A 19,757-nucleotide genomic window follows, 5' to 3' on the forward strand; every position below is an offset into this window, starting at 1 on the left:
TTTGCTCCTTTATGATTCTGTGTGTGCTAGGTTTTGTCATTGTTTTTATTTTCTGATGGAAACTGAACACTAAAATTAAGCAGGGAAGCAGAACAAAAGGGCTGTTTGGACAGGAAATAGGTGTTCAGAGAATCAAACTTGACTTTCTCCTATCATTGTTTTTAGTTCAGAATATGAGTGTCATTAAAACATCTTAGACTCAAAATCATCTCCAATAACAGGCTTTTTTTTTTTGGATTGGTTCTTCGAACAGTCAGTTGTCAGTTTTTATAAATGATGTTTTGAGGAGGTTCATTTGATATGTCATTTTCCTTAAACTTAAAATGTTAAGTTGTGGAGAGATAAATGTGATAGGCTTAAATAAGTCTTTTTTAGTAAATTGAAATGCCAACTGTTTAATTTTTTTAACCCCAGCACAACACCCCTTTTAATTTCAGTATATTTTAATTTAACAATATGTTGACATTTTTAATATGCTCATAATTTTTAATATGCTCATAATTAAAAAGGCCATTGATGAACAAAGTAAAACTGCTTTCTTCTTACTACATTCAAACTCTTCATTTCTTTCAAAGGTGGAGATAAGTAATTAACATTTTGAAACAGGAAATGAAAGGATTTATATTTTTAAAAGCTATAGGTAGGCTACTACGACTTTTTTTTTAAAGTATCTGATTCTATTTACATTTCTCATTTATGAAGTAATTGTAGTGTATTTCAGTACAAGAATATTTTTTAGAGACTGTTTTCTTTATATTGTTGCTCTTTGTTCTCATAGAAATTCAGGTGTAAATTGCAATAATCATTGCAATAATCAGACCAAATGCCAGCTAAGCATTTTCAGCCATTGTATTTGCTATGCTCTTTGTTCCGGATCATGCAAAAGTTTTTAAATTAATGCTTTTCTGCTATATCTGTTGTTTAAACAATAGTGTAATAATAATGAAATCAAGAAAAGTTACCTATCTACCCACCAGAAGATCATTGTTTGGTCATCTCATTTTTTTCCTGTTCTCTTCTCTATCTTACATTCTTGCATTTTTCCAATAATTATGAATCTGTGCAGTTTTATGTTTTCACTTAACTATCTGTTGAAATTGTTTTCATTTCAGTAACTGTAATTCTCTTAAATTGATGTGACCTTAATTAACCTAGTTTTTTAATTGTCTACTTTTAGGTTCCAATTTTTCGTCATTTTTAATAGTATTGCGTTGAACACACCTGTGTGTAGCTGTAAAATATTTTGCTTTTTTAAAAAAGATTTCTTTTGGAAAAATCCTGGAGTGGCCTTACCTAGATCAAAGGATAACGAACACTTCACTGGCCAAATTGTTTTTCTAAAAAGTTATACCAGTTTATATCGACAGCAGCAGAATATGCTTCAAAGTTTTTCTGATGTGTAGCCCCTTAAATGCCTATTTTTCTGATATGTAGCCCCTAAAAGCCTATTTTCAACAGCATTTTCCAAGATGTAGATGGATATAAATCAATTTTTTTGGATATTAAAATCAGCTGAAGGAAATTGGAAACACTTTTACCCACTTAAGTGAGCTATTGTATCTCTGTTAGATATTTTATATACTTAGTGTATGTGTTGCTATTAGTAAGTCTGGGGCTTAATGTTTTACACTGGCTTTGTTATTCAGGCTGGCTCTTCTTTTTCTTCTGGTAAGCACATACCAAAAGAAATATTTTCTTTCAAGAAAATATATCAGAAACATTTTTAGGAGGAGACTGGAGTAGTGCCAGTTAACTTCACCTGTCTCAAAAACGTGTATGAATAACTTTTGTCATTATTTGGGCATTTCTTAATTTTGAGTTTTTAAAAATACACTTTGGAAACAGATAACTCTTACGAATAATTACAGGCTTTGAAATGGTATATCAGCATCTTTCCGGTATTTTATAGGTTTCAGTTAAAGGTAAGAACTTAACTTTACACACATATAGTGGTGCTAGACATATGTTATTTCTATGTGTCTTTAAGAGCGTGCTTTGTTGGCATTGACCACGAATTATGTATACTCTTACTAGCTCGTCTGTTAAATGAAATAGGCATTAACTGGCTTATAAACTAGTTGAGTAACGTTCCAGAATAAACTTAAGTTGTGTTAAAATCAAAGATAATTCTAAGACAATCCTATTTTTTCTTACAAATGGGGAGTAATGATAAGCCATAGGCTGGGCTATAACTCATCGATGCAACCAGTAGTTGAGCATGTATGATATTGAGTTAGTCTAGCTCATTTTGCAATTTAAATAATTTAACTTACTTTGTGTCAACTTTTATTTCAATTAACTGATAATTTAGTATCTCTGACTTTCAGAGCTAATGCTGGTATGTTTGTCATTGTGTTTGTTTCAGAGGAAAGTTTTTTTTTAATGTCTGCTTTTATTGTTTGATTTTTTTTTTTCGGATACTTTGGTGTTGAACATTTGGGATCGAAGAGAGAAATTTAAAATTAAAAATTTTCCATATTTATATCACAAATATTGGTAATTTGACAATGTGTAATTTGATTGTCATGTTAATAAAATTTAATGTTATTGCTACCAAATAGAGATAAAGATAATTGTAAATACTGTAGGGAAAGTTTAGCTGTTGATTACATTTTGCTGGGTACCCCAAGGTAAAGAAGTGAAGTTCTTTTAGTGGTTTCTGTAACTGTAATTCTGCAGTACTACTGATCTTATATTGACAGATTTAGGGAATATCTTTTTGGTTTCCTAGAGAGAGTAGAAACTAGTTTTCTACAAGGAGAAGAAAACTTTTAAATTGACCTAGGTATTTGGGTCAAGATATGAAGAGTGATGGTTGTGTTTTATTTCAAAAATAATGTATTCAAAGTCTCTGTTGTTAGACACCATTCAAGAGGAACATAGTGATTTTTTTTCCCTCCAAATAATATGAGGAAAAAATTTAATGGGCAATAAGTTGATAAAACTTGAAAGAACCTAAAGCCATTTTTGTTGAAACCTATTAATGCTAATTTTTGAACTGATGTGTCTATGACCTTGTTTAACTAAATTTGGTTTTCTGTGTTTGTATGCCATTGGAGAAAATGAACTCAAAACAGTTTTGTGGTTTGTAGTGCTTTGGTAGAAGAGAGCAGATCCATCTATCCCTGTTTATACCTTTTTTCCCCTCCGCGATATAAATACACTGTGTCATCTGCTACCAATAGATTTTTGTAAGTACTAGATTTCTCAGCAACATTTAGTGCCATTGACTATTTTTCCTGCTTGAAACTCTTCTCATTGTTTTCATGATACTGTCTGCTTTCCTCATTAGTGATCTCTGTGTCCTTTGCAAATTTTTCTTCTTTACAACCATTAAGTAATAGAAGTTCGTGGGATTTTGTTCTTAACTCTTCTCTAGACTTCCCTTTTGATGATCTCCAGTCCCATATCTTTAATTAACATACTACACATATTAATGGTTCTAACGTCTGAATTTAAAATCCAAAATTTTTTTCGTACCTGAGACCCATATTTATCTAGCTCACCAGAAGTCATAGTAAATGGGTGATACTGCCACGCAAGCCAGAATCTGATTGTCATTCTGATTCTTCTTCATCACCAGTTAGCCACAATTAGCCTATAAATTTTAAATTCAGTGTCTCTAGAATCGATCTTTTTTTTTCCCTTCATGTGTTAGCATAAGGCCATGGTATGATTTCTTACTTAGATGACTAAAAACCCCCCTAATTGATCTTCATTTCCATTTTAGGCTCTGTATAATGCATTCTTTACTGTGCAGTCATATCCGTTTTTCTCTGCTTCATATTCGTTAGTGAATACTAGCTAGAGCGAAGAATAACACCAGCTGATTGTGTGCTAAACATTCTCTCAGATGGTCCCCACGCTAAGTACTGTTACTCTCATCGAACCAGTAAGTCAATTTAGAAAGGCTAGTTAATTTGTCTAAGGTCTCCTTGGCTGGTAAGTGACTAGCATACTTTAAAACTGAGGTTTGTCAGACCAAAAGTCCTTTCCCTTACGCACTGAGCTGTGTGCTTTCCTGAGCTTACTTCTCTATTCCTTTTTTCCTTCACATCATTCCACTTCACTGTTTAACCACCAGCTATTTGTAGTTCCTTCTTCTAAGGCATAGTGAAAACTTGCTGCCTGTCTAAAAATGCTTTAAGGGAAACAAACATTAAAAAAAAGTATTTCTGACAGTTTTTTGGAACACTTTGATAAAGGATATTAAACATTTTAGCATCCCCAGGATATAAGAAGATAAAAGAATGAGACACAGGCAAAGTAAAGGTAGTTTTCCTTATGCACATAGTTTTGAGTTTCATAGCTGTTGAATTCCTCACATTTAATAAAAGCTTGAGACCAAGCTGTGGAGTGGGAAGATTAGGCAAAGTGCAAAAGCACTTTAAGCTATTTGAAATGCTAACAATTCCTTAAATAACTATTGGCTTGGACCTTGTGCTCATTCTGCATCGGGGTGTATAAAGCACCTGCCTGTGAACAAAAGTCAAATAACTTACTGAGTAACTTATACATAGGGTGGAGAGGCTACATAGATTATTTTGCATCGAATATTATATCATCAAAAAAGTTAAATACTGCAGCCAACATTACTTACAAAATAAAATTGACGTGAACTGAAAAATAGTTGATTTGGAATCATTTTCATTTAAAATATTTTCTCTTTGTCCTCTGTGCCATTCCCCCTCTAACATATTTTAAAGCAAAAGGACCTCTATTGGACCAAAAAAAGAAAAAGTAGCCTTTTTATTCATAGCTTTGAAAGCAACTTTGTGGTAAAGGAAAAAGGTCAAATTGATGAAACTTTTGAAATATAGGTAAATATTACCAATGTTTGTTTCTTTGAAGGGATCAAATTCTTAACTATAGTTGGGAATTAAAGGTAATTATAAGCATAATAAAAATCCATGAATTACCCATTATAAGAATAGGAGTGCTTTTTCTTTCTTTCTTTTTTTTTTTTTTTTTTTTTGCCAATTACAAGTTTTTAGAGGCAGGAAGCACCATACTATCAAAACTTTTTTTTTTTTTTTTTTTTTTTTGAGACAGAGTCTCACTCTGTCACCCAGGCTGGAGTGCAGTGGCATGATCTTGGTTCATTGCAACCTCCACCTCCCTGGTTCAAGCGATTCTTCTGTCTCAGCCTCCCGAGTAGCTGGGACTACAGGTGTCTGCCACCATACCTGGCTCATTTGTGTATTTTTAGTAGAGATGGGGTTTCACCATATTGGCCAGGCTGGTTTCGAGCTCCTGACCCTTGTGATCTGCCTCAGCCTCCCAAAGTGCTGGGATTACAGGCGTGAACCACCACCCCCGGCCTTCAAAACTTTTAATGTGGCATTATTTACTATCCAAAATAGTCTTTTGCTATATTTTATTTTTTCAACTTTTATTTTAGGTTCAGAGGTACGTGTGCAGGTTTGTTACATGGGTAAATTGTATGTCACTGTGGTTTGATGTACAAACGATCTCATCACTCAGTGAACATAGTACCTGACAGGTATTAATAGTTTTTTAACACTCACCTCTCCCCAGCCCTTCCGTCTAATTGTCTCCAGTGTTTATTGTTCTCATCTTTATGTCCTTGTGTACTCAGTGCTTAGCTCCCACATATAAGTGAAAACGTGGTATTTGGTTTTCTGTCCTGCATTAATTCACTTAGGATAATGGCCTCCAGCCCCATCCATGTTGCTACAATGAACATGATTTTGTTCTTTTTCATGGCTTCGTAGTATCCCATAATGTATATGTACCACATTTTCTTTATCTAGTCCACTGTTGATGGGCACCTAGGTTAATTCTGTGTCTTTGCTATTGTGAATAGTGCTGTGATGAACATAAACGAGTGCACGTGTCTTTTTCGTAGAATGATGTATTTTCTTTTGAGTATATACCCAGTAATGGGATTGCTGGATCTAATGGTAGTTGTGCTTTAAGTTCTTTGGGAAATCTCCAAACTGCTTTCCACAGTGGCTGGACTAATTGACATTAACACCAACAGTGTATAAGCATTCCATTCTCGGAAACCTCACCAACATCTGTCATTTTTTTGACTTTTTAATAATAGCCATTCTGACTGGTGTGAGATGATAATTTGATTTTGATTTGCATTTCTATAATGATTAGTGATGGTAATGTTGAGCATTTTTTCATGTATTTGTTGGCTGTATTTATGTCTTCTTTTGAGAAGTATCTGTTCATGTCCTTTGCTCGTTTTTTAATGGGATTATTTCTTTCTTGCTTGTTGAATTGTCTGTTTTATAGATTCTGGATATTAGACCTTTGTCAGAGGTGCATAGTTTGTGAATATTTTCTCCCATTCTGTAGATTATCTGTTTACTCTGTTCTTTCTTTTTTTTTTTTTTTTTTTTTTTGAGACGGAGTCTCGCTCTGTCGCCCAGGCTGGAGTGCAGTGGCGTGATCTCGGCTCACTGCAAGGTCCGCCTCCCAGGTTCACGCCATTCTCCTGCCTCAGCCTCTCTGAGTAGCTGGGACTACAGGCGCCCGCCACCACGCCCAGCTAATTTTTGTTGTATTTTTAGTAGAGACGGGGTTTCATCGTGGTCTCGATCTCCTGACCTCGTGATCCGCCCGCCTCGGCCTCCCAAAGTGCTGGGATTAAAAGCGTGAGCCACCGCACCCGGCCTAATAGTATTCTTTAATATACTGTTCATATTTAGTTTTGTCAGTTTTCTCAACAATACCCTTTATAGCTTTTTTGTTTGTTTGTTTTGTTTTTTTAAGGTTTACTACAGACTTTATACTTTACAACTCCAGCTTGGACTTGTCCATCCTTTTTGATCCTAACCCTCTACCATTTTTCTGTGTGTTTATTTTAAATCTTCTCTATTCTTTAAGACTTTGGCCTAGCACAGTGGTTCATGCCTGTAATCCCAGCACTTTGAGGGCCAAGGCAGGTGGATCACCTGAGGTCAGGAGTTCAAGACCAGCCTGACCAACATGGTGAAACCCTGTCTGTACTAAAAATACAAAATCAGCGGGTGTGGTGGCGCATGCCTGTAATCCCAGCTACTCGGGAGGCTGAAGCAGGAGAATCGCTTGAACCTAGGAGACGGAGGTTGCAGTGAGCCGAGATTGTGCCACTGCACTCCAGCCTGGGCAATAAGAGCAAAACTCTGTCTCAAAAAAAAAAAAAAAAAAAAAAGGACTTTCACCTCACTCTTTCCTTATGCTTTATTGTTATCATTGACATAATTTTGTGAGTTTTCTCAATTTCCTGCCCGTTCTTTTCCTTAACTTACAAATGCCTGTATCTTCATTTACCCTCTTTTCTTTATAGAAGATAAATTCTTTCTGGGTAAGAAAATTCTTTTACGTGTGCTGTAGATCATTGCTGTCTAATATGGTAAGTTAGTAGTGGCTATTTAAATTTATTAAAACTTAGCTCCTTAGTTGCACTAGCTCCATTCCAAGTGCTCAGTAGTTTGACAAGGCTGGTGGCTACTTAATGTATTGGGTAGCACCTTTCTAGATTCCCTTCTTTCCCAACATTTGAGGGATTTTTCTTTATTGCATCTTTATCTATAATAGACCCACCATGATCTTGCCCTTGCTTATCTCTGTATCCCCATCTCACTACTTTCTCAACGTGTACTGTACTTCAGTCACAGTAAACTACCAGCATTTTCTCCAAATACCTTGTTTCGGGCCCTTTTCACTTTTACAGCTGTTATCTTCCCGCGTCTTCCTGAAAGACCTACTCATAATTGACAACTCCTTCTGTTCCTCACTAATCCCACCAGATTGTAATAATTCAACACATTTGCCTTTTGTACCAAAGCTGTGAGATCCTTTATGAGTAGGGGCCATATTCTGTCTTCGTGTGTGAGTGTGTGTGTTTTTTTTTGTTGTTGTTGTTGTTGTTTTTTTGCAACAGAGTCTGTCACCCAGGCTGGAGCAGTGGCATGATCTCCTCACTGCAGCCTCCATCTCCCTGGTTCAAGCAATTCGCCTGCCTCAGCCTCTGGAGTAGCTGGGATTACAGGCTGCGCCACCACCTGGCTAATTTTTGTATTCTTAGTAGAGATGGGATTTTGCCATGTTTGCCAGGCCGATGTTGAACTCCTGGGCTCAAGTGATCTGCCTGCCTCGGCCTCCCAAAGTGGTGGGATTACAGGTGTGAGCCACCGCTCCCAGCCTAGCCTTTGTGTTCTCTTGACTTAGCATTCAACTATATGTTGAATTGAAATGAAGATGTAATCTCTGCTTTCTAGCTGCTTACCATAGGCAGATTGTTGATCACTTGTCTAGACTCCCATGCCTATGGAAATGGAATAGCTTTCCTTGTAATACTGCCGGAGCTCTGCTTTCCACCCAGTCCATTTTAGCCTACTTGAGCCCTGGACCTTGAGTGCTGTCTGGATGCTTGAACTATGTTTTCCTTTTTATTTTTCTAATCATCTAGAATCCAGCCTAACTCTCCACCCTCCTAGGTATTTATATTTTAGGAGTATCAGTCTACTTGTGACTGTTGAGTGCACTATGTAGAATCATGGTATCATGTTTTATTTAGTCTAGAATATCCGTCATCATTCAAAATATTAAGGTGAGTCTCCCACCATAAACCAAAACAATCCTTTCCCTATGACAAAGCTAACCACCGTATAACTTCTCTTCCTTGTTTATATTTGTGTTGTTTCATATTATATTGTGACTTGTTAATTTGTCTGTTTTCCTGAGTAGCAGCCATTCCTTATTCAAATCATACTGCCCAGAAACTTTTTCATTTCAGTTTACTTAGCTATTAAGTAGTAAAGCAAGAATTTGAACCCAGATGTACATTTTTTTTTTGTATCCTCAGTATCTGATAGTACCTAAGTACTCAAGAAATGCCTCTTGAATTGACTAGTGACCACAACTCTGTCAGAATCTGCATCTCATTCTTTTTGATGTATTAGCATGTTCAGGTGCTTGGGCTTTGGAGTCAGACTCTCTGGGTTCAAATCCTTGCTTTGCTGCTTACCAGCTGTTGGACCTGAGCAAGTTCCATAATCTCTGTAGGCCTCAGTTTCCTCATCTCTAAATAGTTGCTACTACTTTTAAGGGATATTGTGAAGATGAAAGGAGACAATGCAGATAAAGCATTTATCATGGGACCGCTTAATTCTGTTCTTACTATTTGTCCTGCAATTCTGACTTACCTACTAGCTCTTAGTTAATCCTGCTCCATGCTCACTCCATGTTTTTTGTTTGTTTGTTTGTTTTTTTCTTACTCTTTTTTTTTTATTATACTTCAGGTTTTAGGGTACATGTGCACAATGTGCAGGTTTGTTACATACGTATCCATGTGCCATGTTGTTTTGCTGCACCCATTAACTCGTCATTTAGCATTAGGTATATCTCCTAATGCTGTCCCTCCCCCCTCCCCCCAACCCACAACAGTCCACGGAGTGTGATGTTCCCCTTCCTGTGTCCATGAGTTCTCATTGTTCAATTCCCACCTATGAGTGAGAACATGCGGTGTTTGGTTTTTTGTCCTTGCGATAGTTTACTGAGAAGGATGTTTTCCAGTTTCATCCATGTCCCTACAAAGGACATGAACTCATCATTTTTTATGGCTGCATAGTATTCCATGGTGTATATGTGCCACATTTTCTTAATCCAGTCTATCGTTGTTGGACATTTGGGTTGGTTCCAACTCTTTGCTATTGTGAATAGTGCCGCAATAAACATACGTGTGCATGTGTCTTTATAGCAGCATGATTTATAGTCCTTTGGGTATATACCCAGTAATGGGATGGCTGGGTCAAATGGTATTTCTAGTTCCAGATCCTTGAGGAATCGCCACACTGACTTCCACAATGGTTGAACTAGTTTACAGTCCCACCAACAGTGTCAAAGTGTTCCTATTTCTCCACATCCTCTCCAGCACCTGTTGTTTCCTGACTTTTTAATGATGGCCATTCTAACTGGTGTGAGATGGTATCTCACTGTCGTTTTGATTTGCATTTCTCTGATGGCCAGTGATGATGAGCATTTTTTCATGTGTTTTTTGGCTGCATAAATGTCTTCTTTTGAGAAGTGTCTGTTCATGTCCTTTGCCCACTTTTTGATGGGGTTGTTTTTTTCTTGTAAATTTGTTTGAGTTCATTGTAGATTCTGGATATTAGCCCTTTGTCAGATGAGTAGGTTGCAAAAATTTTCTCCCATTCTGCAGATTGCCTGTTCACTCTGAAACTGGATCCCTTCCTTACACCTTATACAAAAATTAATTCAAGATGGATTAATGACTTAAATGTTAGACCTAAAACCATTAAAACCCCACAAGAAAACCTAGGCAATACCATTCAGGACATAGGCGTGGGCAAGGACTTCATGTCTAAAACACCAAAAGCAATGGCAACAAAAGCCAGAATTGACAAATGGGATCTAATTAAACTAAAGAGCTTCTTTTTTTTTTTTTTTTTTTACTGGCAGAGCCAATGAGACATCTAAGTGAATTTCTACTAGGCAGTTAGCAAAAACAGAACCCTGGAGAAAGGTCTGAGAAAGAGTCATCTTTGGGAGAGATTTGCTCAGAACTCCTATTTAGAACTTTGAAACCTGAGCTAATGTATATAAAAAGATAAATAGCAGGTGATGGGATTTTGAAATACTATTCTAGGAGCCATGTATCTTCAGGCAGCCCGGTTTTCAAATATTTTTTATTGGCCTTCTAAATTTTTGGAATATTTTAGAAATATTAACTTTTTGACATCCTTTTTTTTTTTTTTTTTTTTTTTTTGAGACGGAGTCTCGCTCTGTCGCCCAGGCTGGAGTGCAGTGGCGCAATCTCGGCTCACTGCAAGCTCCGCCTCCCGGGTTCACGCCATTCTCCTGCCTCAGCCTCTCCGAGTAGCTGGGACTACAGGTGCCCGCCACCACGCCTGGCTAATTTTTTTGTATTTTTAGTAGAGACGGGGTTTCACCATGATCTCGATCTCCTGACCTCGTGATCCGCCCGCCTCGGCCTCCCAAAGTGTTGGGATTACAAGTGTGAGCCACCACGCCCGGCCGTGACATCCTTAAAACACAGAGTCACACATTTGGAAGTAGCACAAAAATTTGAACTGTCTCTTTGCCGCAACCCACTAGAGGTTTATGTTTTTCTACTAAAATATTCTATCTTGTTGGATCACACATCCTAGGTTTTGATTTAGAAGTTATGGTCACCATAGGTGTTACTCGACTTGGCCACTAGAAGGAAGAGAAGTTGCCAAAGGAAATACTTGCACAGAAATATTTCATTAGTATCATATTGTCTGTTTAGTTGTTAAGGGGTGTGTGTGTGTGTGTGCACGCACCGTGCACGCGTGCACATGTGTAGTTTCTCACTCTGTTAGGTGATTTTCTATCAGAATGGGGTGAGGAGGAGGATGTACGTGAAAATCTAGAGGTGTTGCTGAGAAGACAGAGTACCACAAAAATCTCTGGATCTGGATGCCTAACGGATGATTTGTATGTGATTGAACTCCAAGCCATATTTCATTCTTCTAATCATTTTGGTAGTTTTCTCAGAATAATCAAATGCTCTTTTGAAAGAAAAGGTTACCAGGACCTTTTGTTCATTTGCTTTCGCAGAGTTCCATTTAGATAAAATGGTTAATTTTTATCATGTTATGAAAACTAAAGAGTGAACTATTTTAGAGAAAAGTAACACTGAAGATTGCCAGTTTGCCATCGATATCCTTGATTTGCTCTTCATCATCTCTAATAACAAACAGATACAAATTTTTAATATATTTACTATTAAAAAAACTTTTTTTAAGAGACAGGGTCTTGCTCTTGTCACCCCAGCTGGAGTGCAGTGGCACAATCATAGCTCACTGTAACCTCAAACTCGAGGACTGAAACAGTGCTCTTGCCTCAGCCTCTTGAGTAGCTAGCACTACAGGCACGCACCACCATGCCTGTCTAATTTTAAAATTTTTTGTAGAGGCGGAATCTTGCTGTATTGCCCAGGCTGGTCTTGAACTCCTGACCTCAAGCGATCCTCTCTCCTCAGCCTTCCAAAGTGCTGAGATTACAAACATGAGCCTCCACACCTGTCTAATACATATATTTTATATCTCGCTTTGACTGTTAATGTTAATAGCTGATAACATTCTTGAATGTAAACATTTGGTCCCTGATAATGAAGAAATGCTTTGTTTCTGAGTAGAGATGATGTTTTTGTATTTAGTTTTCTCCACATGTAGCTGTCCCACTTGCAACGTATAGTGTTTATCTGCAAATTGACTATTTGTTAACTGGAATGAATTACCAAAGAAGATTTATAGAAAAAATTTGGTTTGTTGGTGGTTGGGGAAAAAAAAATCAACTGGCCAGCACGGTGGCTTACACCTGTAATCCCAGCACTTCAGGGATCAAGGTGGGTGGATCCCTTGATCCCAGGAGTTCGAGACCAGCCTGGGCAACATGGCAAAACCCTTTCTCTACCAAAAAAAAAAAAAGGATTGCTTGAGGCCGGGAGGCGGAGGTTGCAGTGAGCCAAGATTGTGCCACTGCACTCTAGTCCAGGCAACAGAGTGAGACTCTGTCTCAAAAAACAAAACAACTGTGTATTCTCATTAAACAGTATAATAAACTGAATGTGCTATTTAAAACATACCAGTTATTCATTGTTAACATGTTTTATTAGAGGGGTACTAACATTTTAATTTATTCAAAGTTCTAAGCGGTAAGAGAGGGGGGAAAGATTCTTGTCTCATCATTCAGGCTGAATTTGTGTCTTACATTTTGTATCCCTCAAGGCTGTGCACGTAATCAGTGGTGAGTGAATGGGTTCATTGACAGTGTTACCCTGGAGTATTTTACCTTGGCAACATTGACACACTACAATACCAATAGAATTTTTAAAAATTGTTTAAATTGGAAGGCTACTCTTAAAAAATAGCTATTATTTAGAGCATTTTAATTTTGTGATAAACAAGCAGAAGTGTTTTAAATGAATTATATTAAAATACTTTTATATTTAGCTCTCTGAAGAAGTCTTTTGGTCTCAAAATACCCAATTTACTGTAAGTTAATACTTAGGTTTTATGTTTAAATATTGGCTACTACAATTTTTTTAATTTTTTTTAATTTTTTTATTTTTTTGAGACAGAGTCTCGCTCTCTCGCCCAGGCTGGAATGCAGTGGCATGATCTCAGCTCACTGCAACCTCTGCCTCCTCAGTTCAAGCAGTTCTCCTGCCTCAGCCTCCCAAGTAGCTGGGATTACAGGTGTGCGCTACCATGCCCAGCTAATTTTTTTTTTTTTTTTTGTATTTTTAGTAGAGTCGGGGTTTCACCATGCTGACCAGGCTGGTTTCGAACTCCTGACCTCGTGATCTGCCTGCCTTGGCCTCCCAAAGTGCTGGGATTACAGGTGTGAGCCACCACGCCCGGGCAGGACTTTTTTTTTTTTTTAAATGTGCAAGTTTTTATCTAGAAATTGGAACTCTTTAGGAACTTGAATTATTTTGTAATATAAATGTAATAGATGAGCAAGAAAGTTGTATCTGAGGTGTGGGGAGGGAGGTTGCTTTCTCTATATTCTTTCAAATAATTGGAAAACATTAAGAAGTGATTCCTGCTTGAAGAAATAAGCTATGCTGCCTTTATTTGAGAAATATCTTTTGTTGAAATGCAATAAATTACTTAATGGCAGTTACACTTTAAAATCTAGGATTAGCAAAAAATGTTTAGTAAAATTATAAGCTTTATTTATTGTAAAATAATGACATATTAAAAAGGCAGTCCAAGTTGGTCTTGTTTAAGGTACCAAATCGTTTTCAAGGTATTGAAATGTTGTAAAAGTGGATATAGAGGTAAAGGAGGGAAAAATGTGTTAATTTGCTTACAGCTAAATGAGGAGAATTAGGCCGGGTGTGGTGGCTCACACCTGTAATCCCAGTATTTTGGGAGGCGGTGGTGGGCGAATCACTTGAGGTTGGGAGTTTGAGACCAGCCTGGCCAACATGGAGAAAACCCATCTCTACAAAAAATACAAAAATTAACCAGGCGTGGTGGCGGGTACCTGTAATCCCAGCCACTCAGTAGGCTGAGGTACGAGAATCGCTTGAACCTGGGGGGCGGAGATTGTGGTGAGCCGAGATTGTGTAACTATACTCCAGCCTGGACGACAGAGCAAGACTCCCTCTAAAAAAAAATTATAAATAAATAAGGAGGATTAGAAAGATTATTATTATTATTTTTTGAGACCAAGTCTCGCTCTGTCGCCCAGGCTGCAGTGCAGTGGCGCGATCTTGGCTCACTGCAACGTCCGCCTCCCGGGTTCAAGCGATTCTCCTGCCTCAGCCTCCTGAGTGGCTGGGATTACAGGCATGTGTCACAACACTCAGCTAATTTTGTATTTTTAGTAGAGATAGGGTTTCACCATGTTGGTCAGGCTGGTCTCGAACTCCTGACCTCATGATCCGCCTGCCTCATCCTCCCAAAGTGCTGGGATTACAGGCATGAGCCACCGCGCCCGGCCTAGAAAGTTATTTTAAGACATTTAAAAAAAAAAATACTTAGTGGAAAACTGATTCTTGGTGAAACGGAACTCACTAGTTTTGTGGCTTCTCTTGGTGTAACTGAAATTTCTAATACTTATCTTTTACTAATTTAACTGAATAGTACTTTAAGTCAAAATGACTGTTTCCACTCCTTTGTCCTATTTTGTCTTTTAAAATTAGCTTTATTATGTTTACACAATGAAATATACTAATTTTTGGTGTGCAGTTTTAGTTATGATTTATGTAGTTGTTTAACCACCACCACCGCCACAGTCATGACGGTAGAATATTTCCATCACCCTGGAAAGTTTCCTTGTGTACTTTTGAAGTCAATCCCATCTCCCTACCCTGTGGTCCCTGGATCTGCTTTCTGTTATAGTTGCGTTTTAATTACTTTTTAAGAGATGGAGGCCTCACTGTGTTGGTCAGGCCGGACTCAACTCTTGAGCTCAGGGGATCCTTCCTCTGTGCCATCATGCCTACTCGGTTTATAGTTGCATTTTTTTAACTTTTCCTGTGAACAGAATCGTCATTATGTAGTCTTTTTTCTTTCACTTAGCATGATAATTTGGAGATTCACCCACATTGTGTTATCAGTAGTTCATTACTTTTAATTGCAGAATAGTATTTCATTTTATGGATATATCATACTTTGTTTATCCATTTACCATTAGATTGATAATTTGGATTGTTTCCATTTCTTGGCTGTTAAAATAAGGTTACTATGAACATTTCAGTACAAGCAGTACGAGTCTTTGTGTGGACATGTGTATAAATACCTAGGGGTGGAAACTTTTTTTTTTTGTTTCGTTTTGTTTGTTTGTTTGTTTGTTTGTTTGTTTTTTGAGACGGAGTCTCGCTCTGTCGCCCAGGCTGTAGTGTAGTGGTGCGATCTCGGCTCACTGCAAGCTCTGCCTCCCGGGTTCACGCTGTTCTCCTGCTTCAGCCTCCCGAGTAGCTGAAACTACAGGTGCCTGCCACCACGCCTGGCCAATTTTTTGTATTTTTTTTTAAATTAGAGACAGGGTTTCACCGTGTTAGCCAGGATGGCCTCGATCTCCTGACCTCGTGATCCGCCCGCCTTGGCCTCCCAAAGTGTTGGGATTACAGGCGTGAGCCACCCCGTCCGGCCCAGATCTTTTAAATTAGTGGAGTGTGGTGGTATGCACCTGTAGTGTACCCAGCTACTCAATAGGCTGAGGTTGGAGGCTTCAGTGAGCTGTGGTCATTCCACTGCACTGCAGTCTGAGCAAGAGTATGGCCCTGTCTCAAAAAATGACAACAAATACACTGCTTAGTTTTGGTAGAGAAGATAGGAAAATTTATGTGAAACCAGAAGGCTTTTATTTCAGGGAAAGAATTGAATTGCCAGCTATTATTCTCTTCTATTATTATTTCCTACTCACCTCTGCCAAAAAGCTACTACCTTTCCTTTAAACCTCCCCTAAGAAGGTATTCCTTATTTAAAACTCTTATTTACAACAATATGCTAGATTTTGAATGGGTTAGTTGAATCTTGTCCATGTCAGAACACTTCTGTCCCCCATTCCCTAGTATTTTTCTAACTTGGATTTATTGTTTGGAGCCTTTTTTCATTTCTTTCCATACCACCTTCTTTCTTTTCAAGGTTTGGGACTTAATGTAATTTAAGTTAAGGGGAATCTGTAGAGGAAGCTACAAATCAAGGTTTATGATTCGTAATGTCATATTAGGGATTTGCTAGAAATTCAGCTGCATGACCATGTTGATTTGACTAATGAGTTAATGAAAGCCTTTGAATTGAGCTATAATTGCAGACTCATATGCATATGTTATAATCTTCTTAGAAGTGTAGGTATAAGAGTTAATTTGGAAGATGATGGATACTTGAAAACTTGCTCCCTACGCTCCCAGATATATTATGTTTGTATATACACACGTGTGCATTGATACCTCTTTTATTTCCTAAGTTAGTGATTTTAGGTTTAAATTGGCTTACATTTTAGGTTTGAATTGGTTAAGTTTCATTCACAGTGTGTGTTATTCTGATCCCTTTATTACAACATTATTTACCTGCAACATTCGGAGAATTGGAGTTTAAATTGAGATATGTGGGGAAAAAAATTTGGAGGGCTAATAGAGAGATCTGGCAGAGGTAGAGGAGTTGATAACCTGGTACCTGAGAAAATGGGAGAGAAGGCAGGGATTGGGATTGAGATAAAATGGTTTTGCTTGTTTTGTAGCTTGGCATTCAACAAGAACTTATTAAAATGCTTACTTTAAACAAGGCAGTGTTGGTGCTCTGGAGTTAGAAAGATTAACCTGATAAAGAGACTGTCTGAAAGAAGGCCACAGCTTAGAGACTGAAAGAAGGCCACAGCTTAGCAACAGGGCCCAAGGCCTGGAATTAGCTAAACTACCAGTAAATACTGTGCTGGCTGGGCAGGCTGAGCGCAGTGGCTCATGCTTGTAATCCTAGCACTTTAGGAGGCCGAGGTGGGTGGATCATGGATCATGAGGTCAGGAGTTCAAGACCAGCCTAACCAACATGGTGAAACCCCATCTCTACTAAAAATACAAATATTAGCCTTGCGTGGTGGTGCACGTCTGTAATCCCAGCTACTCAGGAGGCTGAGGCAGGAGAATCGTTTGAACCCAGGAGGCGGAGGTTGCAGTGAGCCAAGATCGCGCCATTGCACTCCAGTCTGGGTGACAGAGCGAGACTCCGTCTCAAAGAAAAAAAACAATTGTGCCATAGGTTGCTGATACCTGATGTAGGAGTATCTAGATTAGTATAGGAAGCTAAAATAATTCATTTCATTCTTCCCAGAGTTGGAAGGGTTTGGAAGGCTGTTGGAATTAGGTGATGTGAATTAGGTGATGTGTTCTGACGCTCCACTCCTTTCCAATGTGAATTGTTTGTGAGAATTTCCTGGTAGACTGCTGTTTGGGGCCGCTCAACAAGTTAAAAAAAAAAAAAAAAAAGTATCATCACAAGATGCAGTCAAAGCTGTGCTCTTAACAGTTCTTAACATTTCTTGCAGTCTTACGTTTTATAGTAGATGAGGTGGACAACAGTGGAAGATAAAATGTTTGGAAGAAAAATCTGTCTAATCATTGGAGAAGAACTCAAAATAATGTGGTGATGTGTAGCCATCATTATTTCTTCTTGCATGTTTTCTTTAATCATTCATATTCTGCTTGTTTTCTTTTTCCTTCCCTCTTTCTGTTCTTCATTTTTTTTTTTTTTTGCCATTGAAATGTTTGTGTATTAACCATTTGTATGTTAGTCTCAGTAATTAACATTCTGGACTCTTTTGCCAGGTGCTCTGTAGTGAATATGTAGTGTACTTTGCCAGCTTTTAATTGGCATTAGAGTTTTGTTTAGAGTGAGAGGTTTTTAAAAATACTTTCCATATATATTATTGATCACTCTCGATTTGGTTCTGTTTTGCTACCTGGTATAATCAGAAAATAACTTAATTTGGGCTGGCCACGGTGGCTCACGCCTGTAATCCCACCACTTTGGGAGGCTGAAGCAGGCGGATCACCTGAGGTCAGGAGTTCGAGACCAGCCTGACCAACATGGTGAAACTCCATCTCTACTAAAAATACAGAATTAGCCGGGCGTGGTGGCACATGCCTGTAATCCCAGCTACTCGGGAGACTGAGGCAGGAGAATCGCTTGAACCCAGAAGGCGGAGGTTGCAGTGAGCCGAGATTGCGTCATTGCACTCCAGCCTGGGCAACAAGAGAAAAACTTTGTTTCAAAATAAATAAATAAATAGTTAGATAACTTAATTTGGAGTTTTTAGCAAGGAGACACACTTGCTACTGCCTTCTCAGTGGAAGAATAGCAGTGCTTTATTGGAGAATTCTTGTCTCTGTTCTTTAATTCCAGTGTAGTTTTGGGAAGGGTGCAGTAGAATAACAAGATTGGGAGGAGGTAGACATTCACCTGACTTAGATCTGTGAGTCATACCTTATCAGTGGAAAGGTGCATGTCACTTGGCACTTATATTTGGTATTTTAAACTGGAGCACTATTTATTATAACTCAATCATCAAAAATCAGTTTAAACTGCTGTTGGATTGGATGGAGTTTGTGTGTGGAAACAAGATAGGGAATCTGGTTCTTCTAGGTATTTAGAATCCTTGGAACATCAGGTTCAAATGTTTACCAGGTTTTATTTTGCAATAATTCAAATTTATGGAAGGTTAAAATATACATGTATTTCCTATCCCAGTCCCTGGGCTGCCAACTGGACTAGGCCTGGTACTAGTCTGTGGCCTATTAGAAACCTGGCTACACAGTAGGTGAGCGCATGGGAGCTGGCATTACCACTTGAGCTTCTCCTCCTGTCAGATCAGCAACACTGGATTCTCATGGGAGTGCGAACCCTCTTGAGAACTGCTCATGGGGGATCTAGGTTACACACTGCTTATGAGAACCTAAGGCCTGATGATCTGAGGTGGAACAGTTGCATCCTGAAATCATCCCTCCCACCCCCACCCCCCACCCCAAAAACACACACGGAAAATGTGTCTTCCACAAAACTGGTCCCTGGACCTCTTAGTAAGATTAACCCATTGTTAACATTTTGTGCTATTTACTTATTCATTCTCTGCCGTATTATTTTTTTCCGAATCTTTTGGGATTAAGTTGCTTACATCATGTTCCTTCACCATGTAATATTTCAATGTATAGTTTCTAACAACAAGGACCTTCTCTTGTATAACTACGTTACAGTTATTAAATTAAGGAAATGCGCAGTTATCTAATACACAGTCCACATTCACATTTTACTAGTTTTCCCATTAATTTTTTTTTTCTTTTGTGTGTGAGATGGGGTTTTGCTCTTGTATCCCAGGCTGGAGTGCAGTGGCTCACTGCAACCTCCGCCTCCCGGGTTCAAATGATTCTCCTGCCTCAGTCTCCCGAATAGCAAGGATTACAAGCGTGCCGCCACGCCCGGCTCGTTTTTGTATTTTTAGTAGAGATGGGGTTTCGCTATGTTGGCCAGGCTGGTCTCGAGCTCCTGACCTCAGGTAATCCACCTGCCTCGGCCTTCCAGAGTGCTGGCATTACAGGCGTGAGCCCAATAATCATTCTTTAATGGTTTTTTTTTCCTGTCCAGAATCCAACCCATAATCATTCATTGCGTTTAGTTGCCACATCTCTTTATTCTCCTTTAATCAGGAACATTTCTTCAGCCTTTGTCTTTAATGACGTTGACATTTTTGAAGAGAGTGACAGACCATTTATTTGTAGAATC

General features: G+C 38.4%; 1 protein-coding gene across 6 annotated transcripts in view; it reads left to right on the forward strand.

The window, feature by feature from the left end:
* ZFAND6 (zinc finger AN1-type containing 6) overlaps positions 1-19,757 on the forward strand; it is a 77,418-nt gene that overhangs the window by 13,409 nt on the left and 44,252 nt on the right. The window lies entirely within an intron of this gene.

Source organism: Nomascus leucogenys, chromosome 6, assembly GCF_006542625.1.
Source record: "Nomascus leucogenys isolate Asia chromosome 6, Asia_NLE_v1, whole genome shotgun sequence".
Classification (NCBI taxonomy): Eukaryota; Metazoa; Chordata; class Mammalia; order Primates; family Hylobatidae; genus Nomascus; species Nomascus leucogenys.